Source organism: Staurois parvus, unplaced genomic scaffold (genome assembly GCF_062004578.1).
Source record: "Staurois parvus isolate SC_StPar_1 unplaced genomic scaffold, SC_StPar_1.0 ptg000822l, whole genome shotgun sequence".
NCBI classification, from domain to species: domain Eukaryota; kingdom Metazoa; phylum Chordata; class Amphibia; order Anura; family Ranidae; genus Staurois; species Staurois parvus.
This window is the reverse complement of record NW_028318618.1, coordinates 56,325-70,640: the sequence shown is the minus strand read 5'-3', so window position 1 is coordinate 70,640 and position 14,316 is coordinate 56,325. Positions and strand designations below refer to the sequence as shown.

Genomic DNA, 14,316 nt, shown 5'->3' with positions numbered 1-14,316 from the left:
AAACTGTACATATCACCCGAACTACTGTGTATCCAGGTGGATTATACCTCACTTTCTTCAGCACAAATTGGGCTTTCATTTGATGATAAATAGTAACCAATACTGCCTAATTTTTTTTCTTTTATTAAAAGAATTTGTGCCCAAAATAGTATTTTTTTTAAATGTAGCTGTATATTTCTTGTTACCATAACCTACCATCAAAGAACAACCCAAAATCATTTCTCCTGATTCTGATGATCTCAGTGACACCACATATGTGTTGTTTGCACCCGTAGTACAGCCCAGAAACAATGGTGTGCATTTTGTTTAATCTTACTTAAAAAAAAAAGCATTATTAATTAGTATCCTTGTCAATGTATTTTCAGTTCTACCTAAATAATACTGACCCCCGATCTTTGACCCAGATATTGACCCTATCGCTAACCCTGATGCTGACCTAGATCAAATCTCGCTCTAGCTATTTTTCCTTTTTATTTTTTTTTTGCACACTTTTTTGTATTTTTCTCCTCTAGCAAGAATAACGAAACCATGTATCTTGCTCTCCATTCAGAGAAGAAAAAAAATATGGGACAGTGTGCACAATGATAGCCAAAGACTATTCCAGCGGTCAGGTAATTGGAATCTGGCCTCCTGGTTCCGCATCTGTAGTATGAGACTCGGGGCTCTCTGTGAGAACCTGGTGTCTGTGATGGGAGAGCACTTTGCAGCACAAACACAGGTATGAATATGTGCAGCCCCATGGAAGTCCCACTTCAGGGGGGGCCGCAGATATCTACAGTTGGCAGCAAGAGGTGAATATCATCCTACATCCTCCAATCTGTTTCACTCATGCCTCCATGATCAATATTGTCCAAGGGTTTTCCCCTCCAAGCTCCCTCCCCCCCCCCCCCCCACTCATTACCTCCCCATACTACCAGGGTAGCTTCTCCTTACCATGTTCTATATGTACCCCACTTTATTAAACCCTCTTCATTTCTTGACTGGGCATATAAACACTCAGTGGTCGAAGTGAAATACAATGTGGTGTATTCTACAGTGTACGATAATAAATACATTCTACAATAAATTGTGAAGTTATGTTTTTCTTTCTTGTTCATTTTCTATCTTTTCTTTAATAAGTTATTTCCCAATGAATGATATTGTGGAAATCTCTTCTAGGTGAAAAAAAAAAAACCCACTAAGCGCCTGCAAGTCCTATATGAAATCTAGACTGGTCAGTGAAATAAATAAGTCTGCAATTCTACCTGAAGAACAATCGTGTGGATTAGATGAGAATTTAATCGGGAGGTTAAATAACAGGGAGAGGAGGCAATATGAACCAAAATTCCATTCTATGGTATAGAGCAGAGGAACATGCACTTGGTCATTTTGTTAGGTCCACCTTGCTAGTAGCTGGTTGGACCCCATTTTTCCAATCTTCTATTGTCCAATTTTGGTGATCCTGTGCGAATTGTAGCCTCTGTTTCCTGTTAGCTGACAGGAGTGGCCCCTGGTGTGGTCTTCTGCTGCTGTAGCCCATCTGCTTCAAGGTTGGACGTGTGGTGCATTCATGGATAGTATTCTGCATACCTCGGTTGTAACGAGGGATTATATGAGTTACTGTTGCCTTTCTATCATCTCAAACCAGTCTGCCCATTCTCCTCTGACATCAACAAGGCATTTTCATACACACAACTGCCGCTCACTGAATCTTCTCTTTTTTGGACCATTCTCTGTAAAGCAGACATTGTAATTATGTATTTCCTAGATTGTAAGCTTGAAAGAACAGGGCCCTCGAACCCCTCATGTTTTGCATTGTATTGTTGTTGTTCTGTCCCCCATTGTAATGTACAGCGCTGAGCGAACTATTGGCGCTTTATAAATACTGAATAATAATAATGTATTTACAGTGAGGAACATTTTTTAGCAAATATTTGGGTGTCCTTTTTTGTAGATACCAAATGATTCTCTGAATCATTTTGATGTTCATTGGCAAACTTCAGATAGGCCTGTACTTGTGGCTTCTTGAAGAGGGGGAAGTTGTGGCTGATCAATGGCTCCATATTGTGTTACCAGTGGTTTGTTTGGTGACTGTGGTCCCAACTGCTTTGAGATCATTCACAAGCTCCTCCCCTGTAGTTATGGGCTGATCCCTCACTTTTCTCATGATCATCTTTACCCCATGGTGCAAAATCTTGCATGGAGTTACAGACTGAGGCAATTAATGGTTATTTTGTATTTCTTCCATTTTCGAATAATCGCTCCAACAGTTGCCTCTTTCTCAGAAAGCTTCTTGCTGATGGTCTTCTAGCCCATTCCAGCCTTGTGCAGGTCTACAATCTTGACACTGACGTCCTGTGACAGCTCTTTGGTCTTGCCCATGGTGATGCCCAAGAAACTGATTCTGTGGACAGCTGTCTTTTTATACCCATAACAAGTTGTCGTTAGGAGCACCTTCTTAATTTGACAGGACTAATCTGTGTGCCACATGAGTACATAGCCAGTCTTTGGGAGCCAAAATTATTGTTGGTTGGTAAGGGATCAAATAGAAATGTTATAAATGGAGTTGCAGTTCAGTGAGTAAAATTTGTGTCATGTTTTTCTGGATTTTAGGTTAATATTCTGTCACTATGATTAAAAATACACCTATGATAAAAATTATTGACCATTTCTTTGTAAGTGGGCAAATTTACAGGGGATCAAAAATGTATTTTCCCCACAGTAAGTGGTAGAAATACTGATTCAATGTAGAATGTTCACCTCCCACCAAACATGGAGCCAAATGGTTTAAAGTTCACAAATACGTCCAAATGCTCGAAAGCTTGGTCTTAACTGTCAGAACATCCCTATTGGTAACAAATCCTCATTGCTCCATCTGGTCCCTTACATGACACCAACATTTTCTAATAAAATGTGTGATTGGGGGAGTATGTAAAATATTACCTAGTAATTAAAAGCTCTGAGTCCATTCAGAATTCTAGGTTCTTCCTTCTACAATTCTAGCAAGGATACAGAATCCACACACCCAGCATATATTCATCTATATATGAACCTATGTGTCTTCCATGCATGTATCCATACACCCTACACCACATTTCTATACTGTATAGCATGCAGCCTTCCCTTCATATACAGGTTACTGACCACCACTAAAGTTGGTCATAAGAGATTTTATGTTGTTCAGCCCACAGGCCGATTACAGGAATGGAATATTCTTCCACTGGGTTTTTGTATTCTGACAGCCGGTGATGGTTGGCTGCAAGCGATGCTTGGTCCAGAATTACTTGCCCAAAGCTTATTGTTTTTAGAATGAAGGGTGTCAGGCAGGAGGGCACACACAGGACCAACTATTGCTTGAATTTTTGGTAGGTCATCAGAAATGTTCAGATTTCCCCTCACTTTTATCTCAGTTCCAGTGTTAATGGTCACCAGGACAATTGGTTTGATCTCTCTAGTGAAGATAGAGACAGCAATAAAACAATTACAGGGGTTATAATCCCTTCCTACTTTATCCAAAATTGGAGACAAAATAAATCTTTTGGTTACACAGCAGCTGTGTTTCCAATTGCCTACTGAGTAGAACATTCCTTGTTGCTGCCCCTGAGGATCAGAGCTGGATATACCGATCTATACAATAGTGAGTTCTTTTTAATAAATATGGACATTGAAATGTGATGGTCACACCCACCCTTCTTTAGCCGTGTAACTGAGGCAGGCCATAGCTGATGCAATTTTCTTTCCTGCACCCATGGGTCAGTGTTGATAGGGAATTTCCCCTGCAGAGCCATTGTGTTCTCTCGTTGGGGGCCAGGGGGATCCATCCTTGCCCGGAGAACACAGTGATTACTGCTATCAGCTATAGTTGTTGGCAATAATTGCATGTAAAAATCCATCAGGCTGGCTGTACCCAAATCGTACAACCATCAAACTTGTTACAATCAGCCCACCCATTGATGGTTGAAATCTCAGCAGAGTTCAGCAGGGACCGGCCGAGATTTGAACCATCTATGGCTGGCTTAAGAATCATGAAGCCACATGGCTTAAGCTGGTAGAATTTAAACATTTTTTTTTTAAAGACAGAATGGTGTCATATCTATGATTTCACCCTTGGTGATGAAAAAGTAGCAAAATTGATTTTTTTTTTCTCAAAAGAATCACATTCTAATAGTGAATTTTTATTTTTCTTTGCTTTTAAGGTTCAATTTTGTAATTAATTGAATTTACCAAACAAAATTTGGAAGTGCCTTCAAATGACTTTCATTAAAGTCTCTTTTCTTTACAAACATTCTCTTTACAAACATTCATACAAATGATTACCACTGTATGGCCAGATTTACTCTCTGTACAGCTTGCAGTGTACACTGTGCCAATCCTGTCATTGATCCTCACATAAAGTATTCCTAAATCAAGGACAGGCAGCAGGAGAGATATCAGCACTAGTAGTAATAATAATAACCATCATGATATCGGACATCCTATAAGGTTTTAGCAGAGGATCATCTCTGGGATTGGTGACTCCATTAGACATTCAGGGTCCATGTCAGTCTGTAGTAGAATTCAGAGGACAACACATCTACACTGCTAAGACAGATCAGCGAATGCCTCTTACTGCACAGAGGGGGATGGGTGACTAGTGATGATCCTGAGGTCCGACTTCAGACCTTCTATACTGGAAACTTCACAACCTCCCTATAGGGGCCCCTCCTACTCCAGGGCCCCATAGGAGACACATGTTATACCAATAACCTTCATATTACCATATGAATGTATGGGTCGGTCTCTGGGGGGATGGTCAGTTACATTCTGTAAACGTTCTTTCTATTATGTAAGTAGATTATCAGTTTCCAAGGTTTCAGTCTGTAATTTGATTCATTAACAGTCATCTTTGCTACAAACGTATGAAACACCAAAAATAAAATCTACATTAACAATTTAAAGGATAAGTTCACCTTTTAGACAAAAATAATAAATGTACTTTTTTGCAAGTTAAATTGCATTTATTATTTTTGTCTGCAGGAGCCTGGAAAGCATTGCACCGGTGATCAGTAGATCTCTGTTGCCATGCAGGTCTCCTGCAGACCTGTCAGAATATCTGCTTGCCGTATGAGATGTACAGGATGTTCGCTCAAGCAGATCTTCTGACGGGAATATTCAATGAACTACTACAGAGTGCCCCCCCTTACGTCAGGCGTTCCCATCAGAGTGCCCCCCCTTACGTCAGGCGTTCCCATCAGAGTGCCCCCCCCCTTACGTCAGGCGTTGCCGTCAGAGTGCCCCCCCCCTTACGGCAGGCGTTGCCGTCAGTCGCCCCCCTTCTTACGTCAGGCGTTGCCATCATTGTGATGGAAACACCCTGAGAAAGGGGGGCACACTGATGGGGGGACAAATGATGTAAGGGGGCACACTGACGGGGGACAAATGATGTAAGGGGGCACACTGATGGGATCACATTACCTAATGGGTAGACTGTCTATCTGATTTGTCACACAAACTTGAGATTTGGACTTCGGCTGAAAGAAACTTGTAGTTACCGGACCTCCTTGAATTTTAATTCAATCCCCCTGATGTAGACCATCACTTCATTATAGATCAAAGAAACTGAATTACATTTCAAACAGATATGTGAACTTGTTTGGTTTTGTTATAAAATTTCCACATTTTGGTCTATTCATACATAATGTCTGGTGAAGGTTTGCTGGATATTCATTCATCTGCAGTTTGTTTTTTCTAAGGAGAGTCACTCTGTTCTGAAAATGCAGGATAATCGTGTTTGAAAAAGATAAACAAGATTTGCCCGTCAGCTTCTACTGTATGTACACCATAATAGATTTCATTACAAAAGAAGATTTGTTCTTCAATACATTGTATGCCGGGGCTGATGGGTAAATCTTCTATGTGGAGTCATGTGTTGGGGTTCCATTCCAAATGAACATCACCCAGCACTGCAGATCATACAGATCACACATCGCAGTAAGGATCCATGTACACGTGGCGTGGTAAGAACTCTTCTGAACACTGGAAATTGACAGCAGGAAAGATAAGTGCAGGAGAACTTCCCAAATGCCCAGAATGCACTGGAAATGGTAAATTATTAACTATTTCAGACACTTTGAGAGAAATAGAGAGTAGAAGCAGAGGGAGCAGTATGCGTGGAGATGAGCTGTCTGTTCTGGTTGTAGTCACTATGGATCCCATGTTGAGAATTTTAGCGGAAATGTTCCTGATGTTGCTGGTGTTGAGGCTCAGAAGACGTAGAAGAATGCGTGAGAGGACCAGAGTTCATCGCTACTGGATTCATCCATTGATGGCTCAGCACATGTCTTCAGGATACTTTGCAAATATGTATGTCCAGCTGTGGAATTTTCCCAACAAATTTTTTTAATTTTACATGGATGTCTACTGTCACATTTGATGATCTTCTGGAGAGGCTGCGATCACGTCTAGTTTGCATGGGACACCGAAATGAGGAAGAACGTGTCACCAGAGGAACGTCTCCTGTTGATCCTCAGGTATGTAAATATATAATTTAAATATGACACTTTTTTGTATTATTTATATTTATTTTTATATTTTTATTAATTTTTATTTAAAAAAAATATTTGAATATTTTTAGTTTTATTGCTAGTAGTTCTTTGTAGTTTATTTATATTTTTTAATACATTTTCCTCCATCTCCCTTACAAATTTCATAAGGTATAATATAAATTATATATTTTTTGCACTTGCAAATTTATTTTGTTTTTATTAGTTGCTCTATTTGTATTCCTTATTTTGTAAAGAATAAATTTTGTTTGGAGAAAGAGGAAAATGTATTTACAAAATAAGGAATACAAATAGAGCAACTGTAAGTAATAAAAATAAAATTAATACATTTTACAAGTAAAAAATATATATAAATTATATTATACTTTACATTTTTCTCCAAACAAAATTTATTAAAGTATAATAGCTTATATATATTTCTTGTAAAATGTATTAATTTTATATTTATTACTTACAGTTGCTCTATTTGTATTCCTTATTTTTTAAATACATTTTCCTCTACCTCCCTAAAAAATATATAATAGTGTAATATATTTTGTATATTTTCACATCACTAATTATTTTATTTATTTTTATTAGTAGTTGCTCTGTTTGTATTTGTTAGAGGAAAATGCATTTTAAAACATTAATAACCATCTCCCTTCAAAAGTTAAGGTATAATATTTTTATATATATTTTGCACTTGCATTTTTTTTTTAATCTTTAATAAAGTGTTTTTATCCATTGCAGGTTTCTGGCCACAGAGCAATCCTTTGTATCCTTACACCCCTACTTTTTGATGGGTGTTGCAAAATTGGTTCGTGAAACATGCTTGGCACTGTGGGAGGAGTTACATAGTGCATTAATGCCTGTGCCAACAGAAGAAATATGGGAAGAAGTAAGTGAAGAATTTTGGGAAAAGACTGACTTCCCGAACTGCATAGGAGCTCTGGATGGAAAACATGTTCGAGTGAAAAAACCACCCAGCTCTGGTTCACTATATTTCAATGATAAGAAATACTTTTCCATAGTACTCCTGGGATTGGTAGATGCTCACTTGTGCTTCATATATGTTGATGTTGGGGCCTATGGGAGTCGGGGTGATTCCAGAATTTTTCGGGAATCTTCCATGGGGCGTCAGCTATATGAAGGTAGTCTTGGGATTCGTGGATGGAGGCCTCTTCCGTGTACAAATGAGCCAAGTCTTCCACTGGTGATTGTAGCGGATGAGACGTTCGGCCTTGCAGAAACCCTAATGAGGCCTTATACTGGACATGGACTTTGTTACCAAGAAAAAATATTAAACTACAGACTAAGCCGGGCCAGACGAGTAGTGGAGTGTGCATTTGTAGTATGTACAGCTAAGGGGCGGGCACTCCTCTCTGCAATGTGATTGGATGTGGAGAATGCCATTAGTAGTCCTGGCCTGCTGTGTTTTACATCACTTTGTAATTGATGAAGAGAGAGGATCCCCTGAGCCTGCACCCCCAAACCCCGCACAGAACATCCAGTTCCCGGACCTGAGCTCCAATGATCGAGTAATGACCATAGGAAATTGGTTTGCAGAATATTTTGTCTCCCCAGATGGCAGATTGCCCGGCCAGATCAATATATCCAATTTGATTTGGATTCGCTAGTTATCGGTGAAGGTTCTCACTGATTGGTTAGAAATAAAGGAGTCATTTGATGAAAATAAAATGTTTTTTCTTTTCTCAGAGCATATTTTTTAATTTTTCAAATGTGAGAGAGAACTAGTGCACAGCCAATGATATGATCCCTTTTCCAAACACGCATGACATGGCCTCACAAATGCATGATCATGTGTGATGTGCCTTTCACACGTGTGTGGAAAAATGGACATCCAATAACATGACCCCGGCTGCTAGTGATTACGAGGGAAGGGGGAAGCAGAAATGGCCACATCACCAAACATACATGCATGAAACTTAATATTATATAAAAATTGAAAAATAAATATAATTTATTAAAATATTTATTAATAAAAGATAATAAACTGAACTTTTTATTTCACAAACAAACATTGAATACCGAAAACTGTCCAGAATTGGCCATTGGCAATTGTAATAAAAAATAAAACAACATTGTCCAATTGTGAATACAAATAAAATCCTGACATCAGTTTCAGAGTTGGTGATGTGTGTGGTGCGGGGAGTGGGAGTCCTCTGAAAATTGTGCAAATGGATAACCCATTGGTCGTGGAGGAAGGGGTACAGCAGACGTAACAACTGTGGTTGTCTCTGCTCTGTGTTGTGGCCCTGTCGGGAGCACCGTATGGGGAGCATGCTGTCCATAGTCAGAAGATTGGCGTCTGTAATCATCCCCAGTGGCCTGCCACTTTCCCAGAAAAGTAGATACATTGGGCGGAGGATGATTGTCTTTGTGATTGAAGGCACAAAATCACATACGAATAAACGTTCTTCCGACAGTGCTTTTCCCCTTCATCGTTAAGCTGGTCTAATAAAAAGTAGAGGCTTCGGCAAAAATTGGTCCTTGCATTGTTCATGCCAAGGAAGACATCATCATGCCTTCTTACTTGCTGCATCTCATCTAGGAAGGCCATAATTTGGTCCTCAGCTGCGTCTCGCTGCTGTTGCTGATGTCCCCAACTTGAGGCAGATGAGTGTCTATGACTTGGCTAAAAAAAAAAGGAAAAAATACAATAGAACTATTGAAAATAGAGAAAGACATGAAGATAGATGTATTTATGGGATGCACCACTTGCCAAAAATGTTTTCTTAACCTTTTTTTTTTTTTAGATTTCCATTTAAAAAACATAAATACACCCAGCAGTGGTTGAATACCACCCAAAGGAAAGCTCTACATGCTACAAATTGAACATGTTACAGATACTGCACGACCATGCAATTGTGATAAGTGTGACAGTGTTGAAAGCTGAATATTGTAGAGGGCAGGAAGGGGGTCTTCATTTGTTGCTATAAAGAAATAATAGAGGGGGATACATTTTTATTTATGAACAGATGTTATTAAAATGTGATCAATTTATATAGCTGCTGAGGTGTGACATCTGCTCTTGGCTCTGAAGGCACCAACATTGTTCTAGTGGTAGCAGTGCTGGAGCCCTCACCCATGCTTTCCTCGGCCATCAGTTCCTGTGGTGCTTGCACCTCTTCCAGCTCCATTTCTCCAGAATCCTCTGGGCAATGTTAGATGATGTTCTGGGTGAAACAAAAATGGAAAATTAAATTCAGTAATCATGAGCAGCCGGGGTCATGTTATTGGATTTCCATTTTAATAGATTACTGTAGAAAATAAATATATCTAAATACCAATTTATAACAATCACAATATTTTTAATAAAAAATATTTGAGGAAAAAATAAAACAAACATAAAGATCATGTTTACATAAACATGAAAACTATTTCAATTGCAAAGCACAGCCTCCACAATGGGAAAAAAATCATACATTTAAATGAAATTGCCAGTGTAAGAAAAAATTTAAAAATGAATGGCAATAAACATTTTAAACAAATTTTACATGTAAAAATAAAATATCTTAACTTACTCTCTGGAGGCAAAAGAATCTCTTAAAGAGCGTTCTGCTGATAATGGATGGGCCTTGTGTAAAGCTGGGGCTCCACTCCCTTTTGGGCCTCTACATCCTTGCGGTAATCTCTTTGAACTCAGCCCCTTAAGGATTTCCACCGGGTTTGCAAGGAGGTAACTGTGCAAAACATTTTTGGAAAAATGATCAGTACATGTCATATCCAAACTGTGTACATAACAATGACAGTTATACAAAAATATTTACTTCTATTTTTTTTCTGGTCTCCACTCAGAATATCCCAGTTTTCAAAAAGTGATTGTCCAATTTCATCCTAAACGATTCTTTTCTAAATTCAGTCAGCATAAAGAGGATGGGATTTGTCCCAAAGCTGTGCATGAGATTGCACTGCTGAAACTAGCTGAGCTTGATGAATGTCTTTAGACATGGTGATGCTCAAAGATGAGGCAGTATGCTGGTATGACCTTTGCTTCCAATGTTGGGTTCATATAAGGGGTGGCTGGGTGGGACGTGACAGGTAAGGCCCCCTCCACAGGTTGCCTGAAGCAAAAAGGCCATTACCTAGGCCATGGGGGGGCTTTGAGGTCATCAATATTTAGAAGTGTAATTTACTAATTAAAATGTCTTTTGTTTTCAAGGGGTTTAGAGGTACATCATTGTTGGTGTTGGAGTATGACTCATCCAAACAAACTGGGCAGGGGGCTTTGAGGTCATCAATATTTGGAGGTGTGATTTTCTAATTAAAATGTATTTTGTTTCCAAGGGTGTTTTGACTGTTGGGTTGAGTCATACTCCCAAGGCCAACTGGCTGGGGGGCTTTGAAAGCATGAAGATTTGGAGGTGTGATTTTCTAATTAAAATGTATTTTGTTTCCAAGGGTGTTTTGACTGTTGGGTTGAGTCATACTCCAAGGCCAACTGGATGGGGGGCTTTGAGATCATGAAGGGTTTGGGGTGTGGGTTGGTCAAGCTGACTTGGGGGTCAAGATTAGTTTTTTCTCTAAGTGAAAAAAATTGAACAGGGTGGGTCAATATAGGGTGTGACAAGCTTGGTAGGAACATCTTGTGTTCAGTGTTTTGTTCCTTTTTTTTTTTTTTTAATTTAAAGGGACAGTTTACATCCCAAAAACATCTTCCGGATGCATTGTGTAGTGTAATAATTTTTTTTTTATTTTTTTTGAGTGGTGTTTGGATGTGTTGCAGGTCATTTATGTGCAGAAATTATTGCAGCAGTGTCTGACATTTGATTTCATGTGAAGCAGCAAAGTATGGTGTACAGGGTCCATTTGAGTACAGGGAAAATGCATTTAATGCATTGTTCATGATGAACAAAGACTCTGGACAGCATCGGGAACTGGAAGAGTTAAAAAAAAAAATTGAAATGCTTATAAACGCGATTTGCCGCGTTTACAAGCGTTTTGTGTTTCAAACGCTGATAAAATCGACTGCTGAACGCAAGTTTTCTGTGTTCAAAAAAACGACTGTAAACTCAAATGCCTGTAAAGATGTGTACATGGACACCTAGTGAACAGCTCCTAAACGTGAGTTATCAGCTGCAGTGTACATGAGCCCTTATAGTTTTGACCACTTTTATCTCTTTTCTTCCCTTATTCTTCCAATGTGCTCTTTAAGTTGCTGTTTGGGTTCTTTGTGAAATAAAAAAAGGAGGGGGATATGGGGAGTATGGAAGACATTTTTGATTTTTCAGTTCTACAAAATATTGAACTCCCCTCTACAGCATTTTGTGTTTGGTCAATTTTCTAGAATGATTTGTGTAACATATTGAGGCTCTTCTATGTCAATTAGCTATTGGTAACTATGAGAACTGTAAAAGTAACACGAGGTTTAAGAATTGGTCGTGTAACCATTTTGTTTGTACATGTCACAAGAAGTCCTCCCTTCAGCCCAAGTATGCATCAGTCCTGATATTGGTCCATATAATATTTTTTTAATTGGACCAAGTTAAAGGAAAACTGCTTGGATATCCTATACTAATGATATGGAATATGGTCAATCAATATGGAGATGTGTAACCACAGCCAAGGTTTCAGCCCATCATGGTTTTCAGAACTGGATGCAGATTCCAGGAAAAGGATTTGGTGGTGAGGTGCTATGGTAAGAAGATTACCACTGTGGGTGTCTGGCCCTTCCAGTCTCCAATGCCAATCAGCAGAAGACAAGGCAGAGGTATCTTCAGGCATATGACAATGGATGAAGAAAGGAAGATGTGGCTAGAATCAGAGAATGGCTGAAGGTTATAACCATCCAAATTGTTCAATGTGGCAAAGTGAAGGGTCTCATGATTAGGTCTCAGTACATCTATAGCAATTTTAATAATACCCTGCATTCAAAGTGATGCCCAGCTTGAAATTTATATGTCTGAAAAGTACTCCTCAGGAAACCTGTGATTGTTTTTACATTTGTGCTCACCCTAATAAAGTATAATTTCAGAAAGCCAGGAAAGCTGATCCAAAGGCCTTTTCTGAGTCAGCTGTATCAAACTAAAATCATCATTATTGTTTATTACAGATACTTCTTTAGTGCCATGAATTTATGCAGCACCTTACATATATATTGTACATTCGCATGAGTCCTCAACCCTCAAGGGGCGTACAATCTGAAGTCCCTAACTTACATACACATACTAGAGCCAATTTGTTTAGATCGGATCCAATTAACCTACCAACATGTCTGTGGAATGTGAGAGGAAACCAGAGTATCTGGAGGAAACTCGCACAGGGAGAACTGTAAAGTCCAGGCAGGTGGTGCCGTGGCTGGGATTCGAACCAATGACCCTAGTACTGCCAGGTGGAAATGCTAACCATTTAGCCACTGTTTTGCAAATCACCATGGAAGAATGTTCATGAAGCTGGTACAACATCATCAGATCAGCATTATGGACTATTGGACTGTTCTGAATTAAAACCCATATTTTTTTTTATTATGGACTTCCTATATCCAGAGCAAGTGATTTTCTATATATTGAGATCTAAAAAAATGGATTGTAGAGATAATTGTGTTTTAAGTCGTTGTGTTCCTTCCTATACTGAGATAATCATGAAAATCTGTCATTCCCTGAGGTCCACAATTGGACATCACTAGTCTCCACAATGGAGGTTGGCTTCCATAAACATGGTCATTGTAATGAAAACAGTATTGGCAGACAGACCTCAGCCAGGTATTCTACCTCCTATTTAACGTATCAGTTCACAAGCCCATCACCACTGAGATGACCAGTTTAGGCATCTGACAATGGATGAAGAAAGGAGGATGTGGCTAGAATCAGAGAGAATGGCTAAAGGCTATAACCATCCAAACTGGTAAATGTGGTAAAGTGAGGGGTCTCATGAGTAGGCCTCAGTACATCTATAGCCATTTCATCAGTGGTTCATAGTACTCTGCATTCAAAGTAATCCTTATCTTGAAATTCCTAATTCTTAAAAGTACTCCCTGGGAAACGTGATTTTTTAAATCTGTGCTCACCCTAATAAAGTATATTTTCAGAAAGCCTGGAAAGCTGATCCAAAGGCATTAAATGAGTCACCTGTACCAAACTAAAATCACCATGGAAAGATGTCCATGAAGCTGGTGCAACATGATCAGATCAGAATTAAGGACTTTACTATGGGACTGTTCTGAATTAACACCCATTTCTTATTTTCTTATGATTATGGTCTTATTTTTAAATCTCAATATATAATCAGTTGCTCTGGATATAATATGGACTGTAGAGATCATTGTGTGTAAGTAGTTTTGTTCCTTCCTATACTGAGATAATCATGCAAATCTGTCATTCCCTGAGGTCCACAGTTGGACACCACTAGTCCCAACAGTGGAAGTTGGTTTCCATAAACATGGTCATTGTGATGGAACAGTATCAGCAGTCACACCTCAGCCAGATATTCTACCTCTTTAACATATCAATTCACATGCTCCTCACCATTGAGATGACCAGTTCTGTCCTGGGTGTAGCCAGATAGCCATTGTCAAAGTTTCCAGCAAAACCTAAAGTGTATTTTAGTGAATAACAACCTCAGTTGTATTGTTACATTTATCCAAATGTTTAAATGTCAAATTGGTTGCTGGTTTATAATTTTCACTACATTACATATTTTCAGGTTCTTTTTTTTTAGCAGCCATCTCCATGTAGATCTCCTAGATTGTAAGCTCGAAAGAGCAGGGCCCTCGATCCCCTCATGTTTTGCATTGTATTGTATTGGTATTGTTCTGTCACATGTTCTCTCCCCCTTTGTAATGTACAGCGCTGAGCGA

The 14,316-nt window shown here is 39.0% G+C and overlaps 1 pseudogene; it reads right to left on the bottom strand.

The window, feature by feature from the left end:
* Nucleotides 1-8,835: 8,835 nt before the first annotated feature.
* On the bottom strand, nucleotides 8,836-10,472 carry LOC149443932 (uncharacterized; annotated as a pseudogene).
* Nucleotides 10,473-14,316: the final 3,844 nt, after the last annotated feature.